At 39.0% G+C, this 18,313-nt stretch overlaps 1 long non-coding RNA gene across 1 annotated transcript in view; it reads right to left on the reverse strand.

Moving 5' to 3' along the window:
- Window positions 1–2,432: 2,432 nt before the first annotated feature.
- The window catches only part of LOC129505618 (uncharacterized), a 78,046-nt gene continuing 62,165 nt past the window's right edge, over window positions 2,433–18,313 (reverse strand). Inside the window, exons 3-4 of the long non-coding RNA XR_008663570.1 lie at window positions 3,007–3,225; window positions 2,433–2,511 (exon numbers count right to left, since the gene is read on the reverse strand). This is a non-coding gene — a long non-coding RNA (uncharacterized LOC129505618). The remainder of the gene's footprint in view (window positions 2,512–3,006; window positions 3,226–18,313) is intronic.

Consider the following 18,313-nt stretch of genomic DNA (forward strand, 5'->3'; position numbering starts at 1 on the left):
TCCTTTTTCTACTCTAGAATTCCATTCAGGAGACCACATTACATTTAGGTTGTCATGTGTCCTTAGGCTTCTCTTGGCTGTGACAGTTCTTTAAATTTCCCTTATTTTCAATGACCTTGACAGTTTTAAGGAGGATTGGCCAAGTATATTGTAGGATTCCCCTCCACTGGAATACTATGGGTTTTTTCTTATGATGGGACTGCATTACAAGTTTGGGGGAGGAGAAATTTATTTTGATATTGAAGTTATGGCCATTTTTATCTCCATACTGCTTTGGCCTGGGAAATGTATAATGTGTTATATTTGTAATTTGGAAAGATCACTAACGTAGAAGAAAGAGGGAGTGTGGGCAATAAACTAAGTGGTGGCATGACCTACTTGGAGGCTGTTGCAATGATTCAGATAAGATACAATAAAGATCTGAGCTAAGGCAACTGTGATCTGAAGAATGGAAGGGAAAGATACAAGATATGCTAAGACCTTAGAAAACGCAGAATTCTAAAACCAATTCTATATGGATGGGAGGAATCTGCAAAAGTGACTGAGAAGAAATGGCTCAAAATGTGGAAGAAGAACCGAAAAAGCAGATTACCAAAGCCAAAGGGAAAAACATCTCAGGAATGCTTGTAGTCCAATAAATGAGAGCCAACATGATCTTTGGACTTGGAAACTAATAGGGTTATTAGTCAGGGACAGCAGCATGAGCAGAAAGTCTGGAAAGTGAATTGGATGAAAGGAAATAAAAAATAGTGAATGCCAATATTTCTGATTCTAATTATAAAGAAAAGAAGAATCATCAGGGTAGATGTTCAAGAGATATTGAGAATTAGGATGTTTAATGATATGTAAGACATGAGCATATATTTGTAGGCCACATGATATGGAAGAAACCAGTAAAAAAAAAAGATTGAAAATATGGCAAAATGAAAAACTGGTCTGAGAGCAGATAAAAAGATGAAATCATTAATTATAATAAGCTACACACAGTATTTACCTATCCATTTTGGGGGGTGGGATGGGGCTTTGATGCACTCTTTGCATTAACCTTAAAAACACTCCTAGGTGGTTAAGTGTTGCGATTATCCTGATTTTATAGATGAAGAAACTAAAGCATAGAGCAGTGTGAGTCAAGATTTGAACCCAGGTAGATAGACTCCACTTGCTTAATTACTACTATATATTGCTTCTGCAAAGCGTGGGTGGTAGCCTGAAACAGCAGAAGAGGTAATCTGCAATATGGAGGGAAAGCAACAAGTGTGGGTGGCTCGGGGTTGTTGCATAATAAATATTTGTAGGATGAATGAAAGAATAACAGAGTGCAGATACAGATATGTAGCTATAGGGGCAGGAAGTTGATGGAGGGCACACTTTACAATACTGTTTACATCACCATCTATGAATGTGTAACACTTCATACATGAATGGTATAGCACTTGTTTCATTACATTACAATTCTGCATTTCACCTCTGTTTCCTCACTTACCTAAATCCCACTTCCTCAGCCAGGAAGAGGCTGGGACCGACCTGTCCCTTGGATTCCTTAGGCCAGAACTGGAAAAGGCTTCAGAAGGTGTCAGAAGGAGCAAAGGAAGGAGCAAAGCTCAATGAAAAGTTGAAATTCAAAAAGCTGAAAATCAAAGTTCCCCATAAAGATGGAGGCAGCAGAAGCAGGGTTGGAATCCAAGAGAATAGAGGCAAGGATTTGAAATCCTGGTAGTCGAGAACCAGAGAGAGGCCTGGGAAAATGAGCTCAACGGGTTGTCACATTCTGAGTCCGACTTTCAGCTGCCAGTCATAGTGATCGATGGCCAAGCTGGCAAGTTTAAAGGGTCATGAGGAGTCAGTACCTCTAGGTAGTGACATCTTAGGGGCAGAAGATTTGTCTTTTTTAGCGACAGTTAAGTTCTTAGCATCTGACACAGTGCCTCTCTATACTAGATAGAGAATGTGTTAAAAACACTGAATAGGCCAGAACACTAATCATCTATGGGTCTAAAATGTTTAGAGTGATTACTATCTAAATTATAACATCTGAATTTGAACTTGAGAATTATGCTATAATGTCATTTGAATTTGCAATATGTCCCTGGTTTATTATTGGACGTTACTTACCCATATAATATATAGTCCTATTTAAGATGATAAATGATTACCCTTCAAAGGGAACAATAATAGAAACACGATTCATAAATTTATTAATCATTCTTTCTAATTACAGAGAGTCATAGAATCCCCAAACATTTTTACTGGATACATGTGCAACCCAGCTGCCTCTCTCTAGTCTTCACATTTCCCCAAGTTTGTCAGTTAAATTTGATCAGGGAAATAGAAACACTATTAATAATTGTAATCAGTAATTTATCATGGAGATTAGACCTTATGAAATTTGGGGAGCTAATGAAAAAACTGTAGAAGACCATTATTTCTGCCTCTGGTGGTTGGCCCGAAGTCACTGTAGGTCAAGATTCTAGTGGTCTGAACATGAAGAGATGTCTGAGGACAAACTGGTACCTGAAAGGTCAAAATGAAAGCCATGTATAGAAACTAGACCCCACATCTGTCTCTCACCATCTTAAAATTCGAGACGCAAATGACCCGAAGAAGGGATGGATCCTCTTCTCCACAGAGCTGTACACCTGCCTGGCCCAGGACTCTAAAGAAGCTGAAGGAATACATAGGGGAGTGGTTAATCTGCTGGCCCTATTTGGGAGTCAAATGATTTATTATTTGTATTAATTTGCTAAATTAGAAAAACAATAAATCGTTTGACTCACAGATAGGGCCAGCAGGTTAGCCACAACAGACGTTAAGGTTCACCAGTGCCTGGAACTCTTCACCAACCTTCAGATCATAGTTGCTGCTGCTTTTCTTATGTCTCCCAAATCTCACATAGATTTGTACTTTGTCGATTGTAACCGAGAACCGTATAGAAAAAGGAATTCTGGGAAATGTCGTTTTGGATTAGCTGGGTGGATACAATATAAAATAACCATAAGTAACACTTACGTGCGCTGCAAATTTGTGTTTGCCCCTTCTTCAGCATCTCCCCTGCTGCAAAGCCCTGCAGAATGTTTCCAGGTTGTTGGCAAAGTCCTCACATTATCTTGTTTCCACTTGAGGGTAGGCACAGCTAAGTCTCTGATGAAACTGTAGATTCCTGAGAGCAGGGGAAGTATGACACAGCACTAGAAGTGACCCAGCCAGTGCACTTCCTTTTACTTCCATCTACCAATAGGAAACACTAGATGTCAATGTCACCTTCAATTCCTAGAACAGCCACTCACAGTACTAGAGAAAGGAGGAAGATTTCAAATGCCTATGTCTAGATAGCTCCACTTCCAGCTTCCATATCTGCCTACACCTGCTCCTCCCTCAAAGTCAACAAAAAATAGGGGGAGGGGCAAGATGGCGGAAGAGCAGGGTCCCCAGGTCACCTGTCCCCACCAAATTACCTAGATAACCTTCAAACCATCCTGAAAATTTACGAATTCGGCCTGAGATGTAAAGAGAGACCAGCTGGAATGCTACAGTGAGAAGAGTTCGCGCTTCTATCAAGGTAGGAAGACGGGGAAAAAGAAATAAAGGAACAAAAGGCCTCCGAGGGGGAGGGGCCCCGCGAGGAGCCGGGCTGAGGCCGGGGCGAGTGTCCCCAGGACAGGAGAGCCCCGTCCCGTCCCGGAGGAGCAGGAGCTGCACCAACCTTCCCGGGCGGGCGGAAAGGGGCTCGCAGGGAGGTGGAGCAGGACCCAGGAGGGCGGGGATGCCCTCGGGCTCCCGGGGACACTAACAGACACCTGCGCCCCGGGAGAGTGCACCGAGCTCCCTAAGGGCTGCAGCGCGCACGGCGGGACCGACCGGAGCAGCTCGGAGGGGCTCGGGCGGCGGCTCCGCGGAGGGGGCTGCGGGGCGGGAGCGCGAATCCCACAGCGCAGGCCCCGGAGCACAGGGCGCCGGGACACAGCCCAGGATCCGGCCTCCCCCGGGACAGGCAGAGGCCGGGAGGGCCCAGGACAGCAAGGACGCTCCTGCCCCGAGCTGAGCAGATCAGCGGCCCCGCCCCGGAGCCTCCAGGCCCTGCGGACGGAGAGCCGAGAGCCCCGAGCCCCGTAGTTCCTGCGGAGGCTGAATCCAGGCTTCCAGAGTTGCCATAGCAACTGCGGCTGTTCCTCCTGGGACCTCACGGGGTAAACAACCCCCGCTGAGCCCTGCAGCAGGCAGGGGCAGAGCAGCTCCCCCAAGTGCTAACACCTGAAAATCAGCGCAACAGGCCCCTCCCCCAGAAGACCAGCTAGAGGGACCAGTGATACTCCCCCGTGTTCCAATACAACTTGTTTTTGGCCACTCTGCACTGAGCAAAATGACTAGAAGGAAAACCTCACTTCAAAAGAAAGAATCAGAAACAGCCCTCTTTCCCACAGAGTTACAAAATCTGGATTACACTTCAATGCCAGAAAGCCAATTCAGAAGCACCATTATACAGCTACTGGTGGCTCTAGAAAAAAGCATTAAGGCCTCACGAGACTTCATGACTGCAGAATTTAGATCCAATCAGGCAGAAATTAAAAATCAACTGAATGAGATGCAATCCAAACTAGAAGTCCTAACGGCGAGGGTTAACGAGGTGGAAGAACGAGTGAGTGACATAGAAGACAAGTTAATGGCAAAGAGGGAAACTGAGGAAAAAAGAGACAATCAATTAAGGGACCATGAAGACAGATTAAGGCAAATAAATGACAGTCTAAGGAAGAAAAACCTACGTTTAATTGGGGTTCCCGAGGGCGCCGAAAGGGACAGAGGGCCAGAATATGTATTTGAACAAATCCTAGCTGAAAACTTTCCCAATCTGGGAAGGGAAACAGGCATTCAGATCCAGGAAATAGAGAGATCCCCCCCTAAAATCAATAAAAACCGTTCAACACCTCGACATCTAATAGTGAAGCTTGCAAATTCCAAAGATAAAGAGAAGATCCTTAAAGCAGCAAGAGACAAGAAGTCCCTGACTTTCATGGGGAGGAATATTAGGGTAACAGCAGACCTCTCCACAGAGACCTGGCAGGCCAGAAAGGGCTGGCAGGATATATTCAGGGTCCTAAATGAGAAGAACATGCAACCAAGAATACTTTATCCAGCAAGGCTCTCATTCAAAATGGAAGGAGAGATAAAGAGCTTCCAAGACAGGCAGGAACTGAAAGAATATGTGACCTCCAAACCAGCTCTGCAAGAAATTTTAAGGGGGACTCTTAAAATTCCCCTTTAAGAAGAAGTTCAAGTAACTCTGAACGTGAATGGGCTTAATGACCCCATCAAAAGGCGCAGAGTTTCAGACTGGATAAAAAAACAGGACCCATCTATTTGCTGTCTACAAGAGACTCATTTTAGACAGAAGGACACCTACAACCTGAAAATAAAAGGTTGGAGAACCATTTACCATTCAAATGGTTCTCAAAATATACCCTAAAAACTACAGAACACTTCTGAAAGAAATTGAGGAAGACACAAAGAGATGGAAAAATATTCCATGCTCATGGATTGGCAGAATTAATATTGTGAAAATGTCAATGTTACCCAGGGCAATTTACACGTTTAATGCAATCCCTATCAAAATACCATGGACTTTCTTCAGAGACTTAGAACAAATTATTTTAAGATTTGTGTGGAATCAGAAAGACCCCAAACAGCCAGGGGAATTTTAAAGAAAGAAAACCATATCTGGGGGCATCACAATGCCAGATTTCAGGTTGTACTACAAAGCTGTGTTCATCAAGACAGTGTGGTACTGGCACAAAAACAGACATATAGATCAATGGAACAGAACAGAGAACCCAGAAGTGGACCCTGAACTTTATGCTCAACTAATATACGATAAAGGAGGAAAGACGATCCACTGGAAGACAGTCTCTTCCATAAATGGTGCTGGGAAAATTGGACATCCACATGCAGAAGAATGAAACTGGACCACTCTCTTGCACCATACACAAAGATAAACTCAAAATAGATGAAAGATCTAAATGTGAGACAAGATTCCATCAAAATCCCAGAGAAGAACTCAGGCAACACCCTTTTTGAACTTGGCCACAGTAACCGGAGAAGGACAAACAGTGTATGTTCTCATTCATTTGGGGAATATGAATAATAGCGAAAGGGAATATAAGGGAAGGGAGAAGAAATGTGTGAGAAATATCAGAAAGGGAGACAGAACATAAAGACTCCTAACTCTGGGAAATGAACTAGGGGTGGTGGAGGGGGAGGAGGGTGGGGGGTGGGGGTGAATGGGTGACGGGCACTGAGGGGTACACTTGACGGGATGAGCACTGGGTGTTATTCTGTATGTTGGTAAATTGAACACCAATAAAAATTAATTTATAAAAAAAAAAAGTCAACAAAAAATAAATGACCTTTAATATAATATTCTCTTTACATACTTAGCATATATTAAGTACTCAGTAAATAGAAGCTATTATATATTATTCTTAGCAATTCACATGCGTGTGCACAAACATATATGTGTGTATGAATATACATCCTTATATATTATCTGTTACTTATATCAGAAGAAAATGATTGCTCTTTCCATATTGAGCACATATGCGAAAGAAAGAAAGAAATTCATCTACATAGAAATGGGAAACGGAGTGGAAGAGGCAAAGAGGTATTGAGTGAGGAAAAGTTCAGTGAGGTAAAACAGACACTCTCATTAAATTAACTGTTGCAAAATCTCATCCATATTCCAATTTTGAATCTACCAACAGATATGCTTGAAAAGTCTCTATGATGTCAAGTAAACTGAAATCAACTGCCCTTGACCTTAGTTTTTAGTATAAAAATAATACTAGAGCATCTGAGGACAGTGAGTTCTAACAAGTTTCCAGGGTTTCTCATAAGAACAGATGGTTGTGTACTAATTTTTCACCTTGTTTTAAGCTGCTAAATCATAACATGTGTTTATTATGCTTAAATCCACAAAGTCGAAACAATGTTAATTTCTTCCTGGCATTTCATATGCTTCAAATGTTTTTTATTGTTTTCCTAAATAAGGCTATTTCAGTCGTATGGTGGGGAAATCTCTGTATTTACCATGTTTTTCTAATTTAGCAAATTAATACAAATAATGAATCATTTGACTCACATTGCTAATGAATTCCCTAATGTGTGCATTACTCACCAAATAATTATTGAGATAATTGTGTGCCAGGTATTGTTCTAGACTCTGGCAAAAAGAGAAATAAGTGTCAAGTATTGTTCTAGACTCTGGCAAAAAGAGAAATAAGTGTCAGTTTCTAACAGATTTATTAAATCTACTACCAGGGTAGACATACATTTTTTCAATCACTACACAATGTGATCAGAAGTAAATACAAAATACTGTATGGTAAGAAAGGAAGTAATAAATATTCTGTAGGAACAGAAAGAAAGAAATAATGGTATTGCGGAGGTGATATTTTAATTGGGTATTAAAAAGAGCGGCTCAGACAGAAATAGTCAAAGAGAATTTTAAGCAGAGAAAAAATGGTGAGCAGTGTCAGGGAGAGCTGAAAGATCCTGAGACATGCTGGTTTAAGGCAAATGATGCCCCAGGGTGGAAGCATTAGCAACAGAAGCAAACAAACACAGCAGGTATATTTGGAAAGGCATTTGGAAGAATTTGGAGTTTGTCCTGTCAGAACAGAACCCTTTAAGGATTTATTTTCAAAATATTGACTTGGCTCAAGTATTCAAAAATGAAAATCAAATAAAATGGTATAGAAGTAATATTTTCCTGAGTATCTCTTCTTCAGTTTTAAACTGGGCACCACGATATTATACTAGATTTCCAAACAATTTGGAATCTATTCAAGAAGTCTGCTAATGAAAAAAAAAAAAAAAAGAAGTCTGCTAATGAACTATGTAACAATGGTACAAAGTAAAGACATTGTGGCTGATACAAGTCTGGGAGTAAGCTCAGAATAGAATGCTGCTTCCAGGTGAGGTTCCTCTCTCTGCCAATTTACTGTGGAAAGATTTATACCTTAAGGATTCAGGAATCTTTTCCTTCCAGGTTACCCATACATTAATTGTATGCTATCTGTAAAACAATGTTTTTAAAGATTCAGCCCTATAAAAATGTAAATAAATATTTAAAGATGTAGAAGAGCAACATATTTCTTTGGCATGAAATGGTGGTGGTGAGGGGGTTGATCTGCATAGAAAAGATGGAAGAAATAAGGAGTCATGATTTTAAAGAGGCCAGGGACTGATTTATTAGAACACAGCGGAAGAAAGTTTGTATGTGGAAGTTTATGTTGGGATGCAACGTCTTTGAATAAATAACAAATAATCCCAAATAATATATTTTTTAAACTTCTATTTATTTATTTATGATAGTCACAGAGAGAGAGAGAGAGAGAGGCAGAGACACAGGCAGAGGGAGAAGCAGGCTCCATGCACCGGGAGCCCGACGTGGGATTCGATCCCGGGTCTCCAGGATCGCGCCCTGAGCCAAAGGCAGGCGCTAAACCGCTGCGCCACCCAGGGATCCCCCAAATAATATTTAAAACAACCCTAGAAGTTCACATTCTCAAAAAAGAAGCAAGAGCATTGATAGAAGGAAGTCTAAAACAGATTGATATTCAGAATGCTACCAGGTCAGAGAGGAAAGGAGCAAAAGAGATCATGAATTTTCAAAACTCAGTGTCAGAATTTCTTAGAGTTAAAATAAGAATAAGCTTTAAAAAAATTTTAAAAAAATAATAAACTTTTATTAATTTCAGTTTAATAGAAAAAATCAACTTATAACCATTGGCTCCTATTAACTGACATAAATACATTGTATATAGTTGTTTTAGGGTATACATTTGAACTTGTATTTTTATTCACTATTTCTCCATGTACTTATATTAATGTACAGTCATTTCTAATTACTATAATGTATTCTAATTAGGATCTCTAGTCAGACCAATGATGTGAGAAGGAATTTCTACCATCTGCAAACCAAAAACCACTGCCATCCATAATCTAATTGAATTACATCTAAAAGGACACTAACCCAGGAATTAGGAGACCATATTTTAGTCCCAGTTATACCGTTAATTTCCCAAGTAGCTTGCTGTGAACTATTTTACCTCCTTCAGACCTTCAGACTTCGTTTCCCCAACTATAAAATGAAATGGTTTTAAGGAAGATCTAAATATCTAGATATCTGGATACCATTCATTCCTTGATTCATTTATTTACTTGTTTATTGATCCATTCAACTGATATTCACTATTATTTATATTTATTTTTATCATATTTATATTTATTTATCCTATCTGTGTCAGATGCTAGAGATACAGCCCCCTGGGATACAGTAGTGGACAAGATCATCAGAAGCCCCTACTCTCTTGCCATTTACATATTTGTCATAGGAGACAAATAATAAACCAAAAAGTAATGAAATAATTTCGGATAGTTATAAATGCTGGTAACATAATTAAGAATATCTAATGAGAAACAAAGATTTTGTTTTGGTACATGTGTACAAATGGATGCAGAATGTGCTTTGACCCACCGTGCTTCATATTTGAGGGATGTTTCTTGCAATTAAATTACCCACTGGTATAAATAGCAAAAATATGATGCTATAGACATTTCACATCTAGTTCTTTATAGATTAGCTGCCCAATTTTGGCAAAAACCCTTTTAAAATATAATTGTAATCTGAAACATAAATAGAATATTAACATAGAAGTAAAAAGACATTAAAGTGAAATGGAAATGAGAAAGGGGTCATTTAGTTGTCCTCTCTTGGGATACCATGACAGATAAGAAGGTGAGTAATATTTGCCATGTCTAAAAGGGCAACACAAAGGTAGAATCAAGAAGACTGTGTATCTCAGTTTTCCTTGTATAATTGCCCTGGGTTATGGACATCTACATTTCCATTGTTTTCTCTCATTAAATAACAAAGGCTTGGCTACACATCTCAGAGCTGAAGAAGGCTCCACCTCACACCTGGTCCTGTATAGATGCTGGAGACCTCTGAATCAAACTGATGAGGAAGAGAGGAAATAGCCAACATAGAATAAAGACAATAAACTGCTTCCTTTCAAGACCACAAATCAAGACTTCATACTTCAACTAAACATGAAATGCTTTCTCCTTCATTTCTTTTATTCTGAAACTGGCCTGGAAAGATAACACTCTCATCCACATTTCTTGGACCATTGCTAGAGTGGATTGGGGGAAGCCTCTGGAAATTAGCCTTTTATTTCAGGCTAAGAGAAAATCTAACTGTGCCTCTAAGTTTTCATAAGCCAACTAAAAGATCTCATTGGTTGATTCCCTTGAATTTACACTGTCAAATTTGAATAAACCTACTGAAGGAGGTTTTCATGATTCAGGATGCATGCCTTTGGGCAGGTCCCTGCCATCCTAGTTAGGGATAAATGTAAGCGAGGCTCAGCTCAGGAACTTTCTAAGTCCTGAAATTGTAGAATCCACTGCTAAAGGACTAGCTGCACCATAAAAATCCTTAGACTCTGGCCAAAGTTCTTGATAATAGAATAGCCTTTGATTATCTTTTAGTGGAAAAGCAGGAGGAAGTCAGTTATAGCTAACACCATCTACTGTATCTGGATTAACTCTCCAGAAGAGAGAGTTGCATAAAATAAAACTCAGTTGCATAAAATCACTAAGAAGGCTTGAAAGGGAAACTCCTTCAATGGGATCTTTCTTTGATTGGTTTGGGTCTTGGAGACTATGGCTCTAACGTGCATTAAAAACTTTGGGAATGGGATGCCTGGGTGGCTCAGTGGTTGAGCATCTGCCTTTGGCTCAGGGCATGATCCTGGGGTTCTAGGCTCGAGTCCCACATCAGGCTCCTTGCATGAAGCCTACTTCTCCTCCCTCTGCCTCTGCCTCTGTCTCTCATGAATTTAAAAACAACAACAACAACAACTTTGGGAATTATCTTGCTTATAGTTATCATAATAATGTTCCCGGTGTGTTGTATTCTCTCAAAAGTTTTAAATGCAGATTCGAAGCCACTAACTACCAAGCTGATGATTTCCCTGAGACTGGAACAGAGGAGAAGTAAGAAGAACGGTTGACAGGATTGTGGCCTTGAGTTGTGGCCTGTGGGTATCACAGGGATTCAACACAAAAATATTCCTGGCCTGTGACTATCCAATAAAAACTATAAGAACTAGAGAGCGAGAGCTGACAGTGGCCCTAATGCCTTACATTTTTATTACTCCTCTCAGTGAAGCTGAGAATCTGATCTAAAGGGGGCAATTGTCAAAAACAAAACAAAACAAAATCACAGGCCTCAAATGGCATTGCTTAGCCCAAGCCACCAAACCATGACTTAACACCTAACCTAACTGCAGTTTCAGCCTCCCCCAGAAATATGTCTTAGATGGTCAGCCAGAAATATTCTGATCAGCACCAATGAGGTATCTGTCATACGGGCCCCCTCCATCCCTCAAAGGAACATGAGGTAATCCACCTGATAAAACCCTCTGCCCTTCCACCTAAGAGAAGATGACCTTGACTGGGACAATTCTATCTTTTCTTTTGCCAATAACTTTCTTATTCCACCCTGTTGCCTATAAAAAACCTTCCCTTTTATACAACTCTGCTGAGCTCCCTTCTACTTGCTAGAGAGGATGCTCCCCTATTTATGAATCACTTAAAAAGGCAACTTAGATCTTAAAAGAAGAAGGTGAAGGAGGAGGGGGAGGGAAGGGAGAACAGAAAAAGATGACTCGGAATGATTTCTCCTGGAGTATGGACATCTATATTTCCACTTTTTTCATTAAATGTAGAACTATTTGTTCCTTTTTATTTCATATAAAGGACATAAAAACAAAATTATAATTTCCTCAAATTTGACACACTATTTGCTGCGATGTGCATATAGAGTTTAGAGAAGGTGTATTATCACTAAAACGATCTGCATATGCAAGAGCAGTCAAGCAGAGCTTTGTTAGAATGAATTTTGCAAGCATATGTAAAGTCAAAATAGAGTGATTGTCAATTTTTTAAGTGAACATCTAGTGTATATTTTAAATCCCTAAAGTCATGTTTTTATCTCAGTTGATTTGCTGAACAAGTACTATATCTTCCAAACACCTCACCTATAAGGTACTTAAAAAAAATAATACACCAAATGGAGTGGAATTTAAAATAGCTCAAATTATAGGTGATGGGGGATGTCTACTTCATTTGTTCACATAAGAGTAAACAATGTTAAATATGCCTCATACTCCCAGAATTCCAGAGAGGGTTGGAGGAGGATCCTCCCTTTACAAAGACATCATATCAAATATAAAAAGTTTTTTTTCTTTATAGGCCAAATTGTATCTCCTTTAAAACATGGATCACTTGGCCCCAGAATGCTCATCACACCAGCTTACAGCAGAACAGCTGCCACCTCATCAAGGGACTCTGGGCAGTGTAGTAAAATGGATGGAATACGTTGGCCTTCGCCAGACTATAACAATGCAACTGCAGAGAAAAATTCGCCCAAAGTAAAAAAGTAACAAAATACTCTGAGAAAGTGCTTCAAGTTCAAAGCTAAAGATACTACCAGAATTTATTTAGATCTACAAATTCTCTCTTATAAAATACAGAATTAAAGTATGCATATTTAAACCATTTTAGATAAAACTGGTTTATTTATGCAGAACACTTTTTATTTCACGACAATATCTATTTTCCAATCTTTCAAAGTAGTAAACATTTTTCGATGTTTCAAAGTAGTAAAGTGAGCCACTTAACACTCAAGGAACAACTAAGTAATTTTTAAAACAATTATTTGATCATTGTAAATCCTCTGAAAAGAAAATTTCTTTTAAGATAAAAGTTTCTGGTCATACTACGTATCCTGTGATATAAAAGGAAAACTTATTCCAACTTTAAGAAAAAATACGACAGCAGAAGTGGCTCTCTGGCTGTTATAAGGAACACAGAGCATTGTTGTGTGTGCCATTGTCCACATGCAACATGACATGACAGGTTTGGTGTAACTGTGTTATAATCCCCAAGCTTTATAAAACAGTGTATTTGTTAGCAAGTCGGTTCTCTCTCTTTTCTTTCAGTCTTTTGCTCTTTGCTTGAGGTACACAGGCACAGCTGTCATGGCACGAACAGGAGGAAATGGCCAGGATAACTTTTATTTTTTTTTATTTTTATTTTATTTATGACAGGCACACAGTGAGAGAGAGAGAGGCAGAGACACAGGCAGAGGGAGAAGCAGGCTCCATGCACCGGGAGCCCGACGTGGGATTCGATCCTGGGTCTCCAGGATCGCGCCCCGGGCCAAAGGCAGGCGCTAAACCGCTGCACCACCCAGGGATCCCCAGGATAACTTTTAAACTGGCTGTGCTATTGCCAAAGATTGCGAAGGGCTGTCCAGCCACAGAAATTTTATGAATCGACTATGATTTGTTTACCCCCTGGATCCAGAGTAAATTTGTACCTTAGCTTTTAGATTAAATATGAGACATGGATTTATTCAGTGGACACTATTCAGTTTTGCTTTCCATTTGAAAGAACGCATCTTGTTCTAGTTGTTGTAAGACTTGCCAAATTGATGTGAATGGTTATAATTCTGTGTATGGCAATTATCCTCAATATGTGGGAGTAAGAGGCTACACTGTATTCTTCCCAATTTGGAAGTAAAATAAATTAATAAGATGTCCTCCTAATCTTAAAATAACATCCTGTTTTGTTGGCATGGTTCCAGGATAATAGCAGAGACCCGCCCTTTACCACTGCACTAAATCTGCAGAGCAAATATACACTTAAAGTATTTCTAAAGTACAAGAAAAAAAAATTGTTTTAACTCTCAGGGTATAACCACATATTAGTTGATGGTTGACATAGTGCATCTTTACTTACTCCTATCTCTTTTGATCTACTTTTACAATCATTTCCCCACTTCTCCATTATCAGCTTCTGAATTATTCTAAACTGCCCACAAGGATCTAATACTAGCTCAGTTTATCTCAGGCATGAAAGCTTCCTAAACACAGCATTGTTGCTTTTAACTCATAGGCATCCTCATTACTTTTAACTTTGATTGTTGCTGTTGGTTGATAAATATAAGCTGGTAACAGCCTACAAATGTTTATGTCCTTAAAATATTTTTGTTTTTGAAAACACAAAATCACCAGTGGAAAACGCAAGAGTGAGTAAGCCCATGTGCTTGAGTGAAGAATGTCAGCTTGCCTGATGGCTGCTTCGACACCTGTTACAGAAATGATGTGAAGGCTAATGGAATAGCAGCCCACACATGTCACCAATCTGGGGTGGGAGACAAATTGGGGTCGCCCTATCTAGCTCTTACTACTTTGATTCTGTTGTTTGTGATGCTGCTGCTGTATGTACTTACAGAAAATGAGTCATTTGGTGCTAGTTAGTTTTAAAAGAATCAAAGTATGGGGGAGCAAGGAGTGTGTATATAGTATATATATACTATATATGTACAATATATAATTATAATATTTTGTGATTCAACATACAAAATGTAAAAAATATCTCTATAGAAATAAAATGTGCATTTTTCTCTAAATATCCCATTAATGTAGGTATTCTGGATTTCAGCCTTCAGTCCTCATTAGTTCTCAACCTCATACTCTTCATGGGAAGTAACTTCTCTTTTCATGATTCCAGTTGTATCAACAGATGTATGATTTCCCAATCTATATTATCAACCCAGTCTTCTCACTTAAGCTCCAGACCCATATGTGTACTAAATCTCCCACATATGTCCTACTTAACATCTCCATATCAGAATGAATCCTGCTTCCCATATGCTTTTCCTTCAGTGTACTCTGTCTAGCGAATGTCACCACCATCCACCCAGTTACCAAGAGCAAAACTGGAGATCCTAGCTTCCTCCTCATCCTTCACCATCTCTGATATCATCAATTCTGGACCTCTCATTCTTTTCCTATCTCGATCTCAAGAGTGACTATCTCACTAGATACCTCCTTGAATACATGTACTATAGTAGCCTTAGATCCCAGGATAGTAAAAGGTAGCGACTCAGAGTACACTTTCAAAAATATTTCTTCACTGCTTGATTACCTGATTCATCATGTACTTAATAGAGCTAACATGTATTTTTAACATTTCATATGTAATTTATATAGCAAACTTTCTTTCATACCCGTGAGTCCATATTTTTGATAAGATACTTGCCGTGTTATAGAATGACATTGATCTAATCTACAGTAAATACTTTTGCTCTGTTTCCTATAAGTCAGAGATGTATTTTATCAGATGGCTCCTTTGGCCATGCATTTCAGCTTCTTCTGGTTTCTCTAGCTGAGCAAAAATTACTACAGAGTGCAAGAAATAAAAGGTGATGGACAGAAGAGGGTGTCTGGGTATGTTTACTTTAGTTTTCCAGCTTCCTAAAGTCAGATTTATCTACTACATTCAGTAGAATTTTAGATCTGCCAGTTGGCACACAATCTTGAGAAAACAGAAAAAAGCTGTTAATGCCAACAAACTTGGTTCTATATCTACTAAACTTTATCTTGTTAGAATGGGCTCTTCATGTGCTATCTACTTCTTCAACATTCAGAATGTAGGTAATATGCATCTCATGTTAGCATTGATATAATTCTAGAGTTGTTACTTCTACATTTTTATCAAACTTTCATTGTCCATAATAGATATGTCCAAAGCTAACCCAAGATATTGAGCCTATCTGCAGTCATAGCCAATGGCCTTTTTCTTTGGACTGTCCTTTACCTTTAACTTTGCTAGTGGTGGGGAGCACCAAGGGAGAATTACGTGGGTAGGAATAAATCACCCTAACATTCTTCATAGTTAGTCCCAAAAGAAAGTGATACTTACACATCAAACAGATAAACTGGCTTCTAAGGCCTACAAGAGGTAAGGGTAACTTGATTAAAAGTACTAAATTTACTGTAACTCAGAGTGGTCTGTGAACCTCCTATACTGACCTAACTGGGAGCTTGTTAGAAATGTGGAATCTAGAAGTGCCTGGGTGGCTCAGTGGTTGAATATCTGCTTTCGGCTCAGGGCGTGATCTCGGAGTCCCAAGATCAGGTTCCACATTGGGCTCCCCACAGAGATCCTGCTTCTCCCTCTGCCTATGTCTCTGTCTCTGTGTCTCTCATAAATAAATAAAATAAATAAATAAAATCTTTTTAAAAATGCAGAATCTAGAGCTCTAACATAGGTATACTGCATTGCACTTTGTATTATAACAATATTCCTCTGTGATCCTGCCACCTTTTGAAGTTTGAGAAGCACTATATTAAATTATACTAAGCAAAAAAGAAAAAAAAGAATTTATCAAACTGAAGGAAGATTGTCAATCATGACATATTTTAAAAATGAAAGTCTCAGAAGAAAGTGAGCAGAGTCTATCTCAATATAGTTTAAGGGAAAGGAAGTCAGGCTTAAAGTATGTGCATTGACAAAGACATCCTTACTGGACTCCATCCTGTAGGAATCCATGCTTGTCATCCAACCTGTCCTAAAGAGGTACAATAATGAGAAATCATAAACTCATTTATGACCAAAAGACACTTATGGACCAGATAAATGTACCCTCTAGCAATTATTAGGACTCATAAAGTCTCTACTCACTCTATATGATTATTCTTATTTTAGAAGAACTCCTATTTCAGTCCTTTTATCCTTATGGATTCAGGAAAGTCTTGTTTGATAATCTAATGAAACTTCATTTCAATTCTGAGCTCCTTTATTAGTTTGGATAAATCTTATATGGCTCTATCTGCCTGTTGAACTTGTCATCTTGGCTATATAACAGGTTGGGAAAAATTCAAGCCTATAACATTTTGTAGTATTCAGACTTTCAGTGGCTTGGTCTCTCACTCTCTTCTTTCTTAGGTCATTGTCCTTCATTCTTCCTTCCTTTTTCATCTTCCTTCCTTCCTTCCTTCCTTCCTTCCTTCCTTCCTTCTAATTACTTCTAAACCATTAATATAGTATCCCATAAAAATCTCTTTGTTGAAACCATTGTGCAATCTACATACTTAGGAAGTATAATATAAGAAATTCCCTTGTGCATTCTTCAAAATTGGCAACTTATATCCTCAGAAAGCGTGACTGCAATTCTCCTTGTAGCTGATGGGATGAGTTGGGATTAAGGAATGCCAAAGGGTTAGTACCAAGGGGTAAAATACCCATTGGCCGAAATCACTGTAGGAGTTTCAAATAGAGCAAATCTTTGTGTTGGACCCAGTGTCCATTCATAAGTAACAGTAGACCTTCTCTTTGATGATCTAATGGTGGAAATTCCCTGCATCCTAGCCAGCAGTGAAGAAATGTTGCTTCAAGCAAGATTACTGATGCCTTTCAATTATATTAAAGAACTAGCTCAAACAACAGTAAGTAAATAAATGAATGAATGAATGAATGAATGAAATTAAATAAATAAATAAACGAATATGTGTCTTGAGAGCAAGTAGTGTGTGACAGAAAGAGCATTAAGTTGGGAACTCTGAGAGCTAGTCCTGGGCTCTGGCACTATGTAGCAATAATAGGTGAGTTACTTCATGTCTTAGACCCTCATTTCTTCAACTATGAAATGAGAATATTGGATTAGATGATCTTTAATATCCCATCCAACTCAAACATCCTTTGTTCTATAATTCATCATGGAAAGGACTTCAAAGAAGAAAATAAAAGTGGGGTTTAAACAAAATAAATGAAGAGAAAAAGGAGATACATAAAGGAGAAAGAGGTGAGGAGTGGGATGAAACATTTTCAAACTGCTTGTCTGAATAAATATAGCTACTTCTTTATGAACAAATGAGATCGATTTAAGGGACGAATTTCTGTTGGGCTTGTAGTCTATGAGGATTCTAAGTGAGGCAGTATTTTCTCACCGGCAGAAGAGAATCTCGTCTAGTAACCAGACTGAATTTCGGTGATGAGCTTGGGACTCCATAGAATAGAAAGTGTGTATTTTCAGGAGATAATGTGGACACCCAGGAGACCTCACTAGAGAGGCAAGAGTTCTCTGCTCTGTTTCACAGAAGCTGCTTGGCAGCAAATCCCACAAGCATGCTACTTGTCTTTTCTCATACTTTCTACATGAATGAGAGGAGCCAAGAAAATAGAAAGTATCAGCAAGAGCTCTGTTAATAACTCCAAACTAGATGCTTACAGTTTGATAGAAAAATTAAGGTTTTAATTTTATAATCACATTCTTTGAGTCTCAAGAGAATGAGAATTGAATGGGAGGGATGTCCCTCCTCCCTTTTTTCTCTTTCAGTGTAATTATTTTAGAAAAATTATTTCACAGTGCTGATTTTAAAACTTTCCCATTTAACTGCTCTTTCAT

Source organism: Nyctereutes procyonoides, unplaced genomic scaffold (genome assembly GCF_905146905.1).
Source record: "Nyctereutes procyonoides isolate TBG_1078 unplaced genomic scaffold, NYPRO_anot_genome, whole genome shotgun sequence".
Lineage (NCBI taxonomy): Eukaryota > Metazoa > Chordata > Mammalia > Carnivora > Canidae > Nyctereutes > Nyctereutes procyonoides.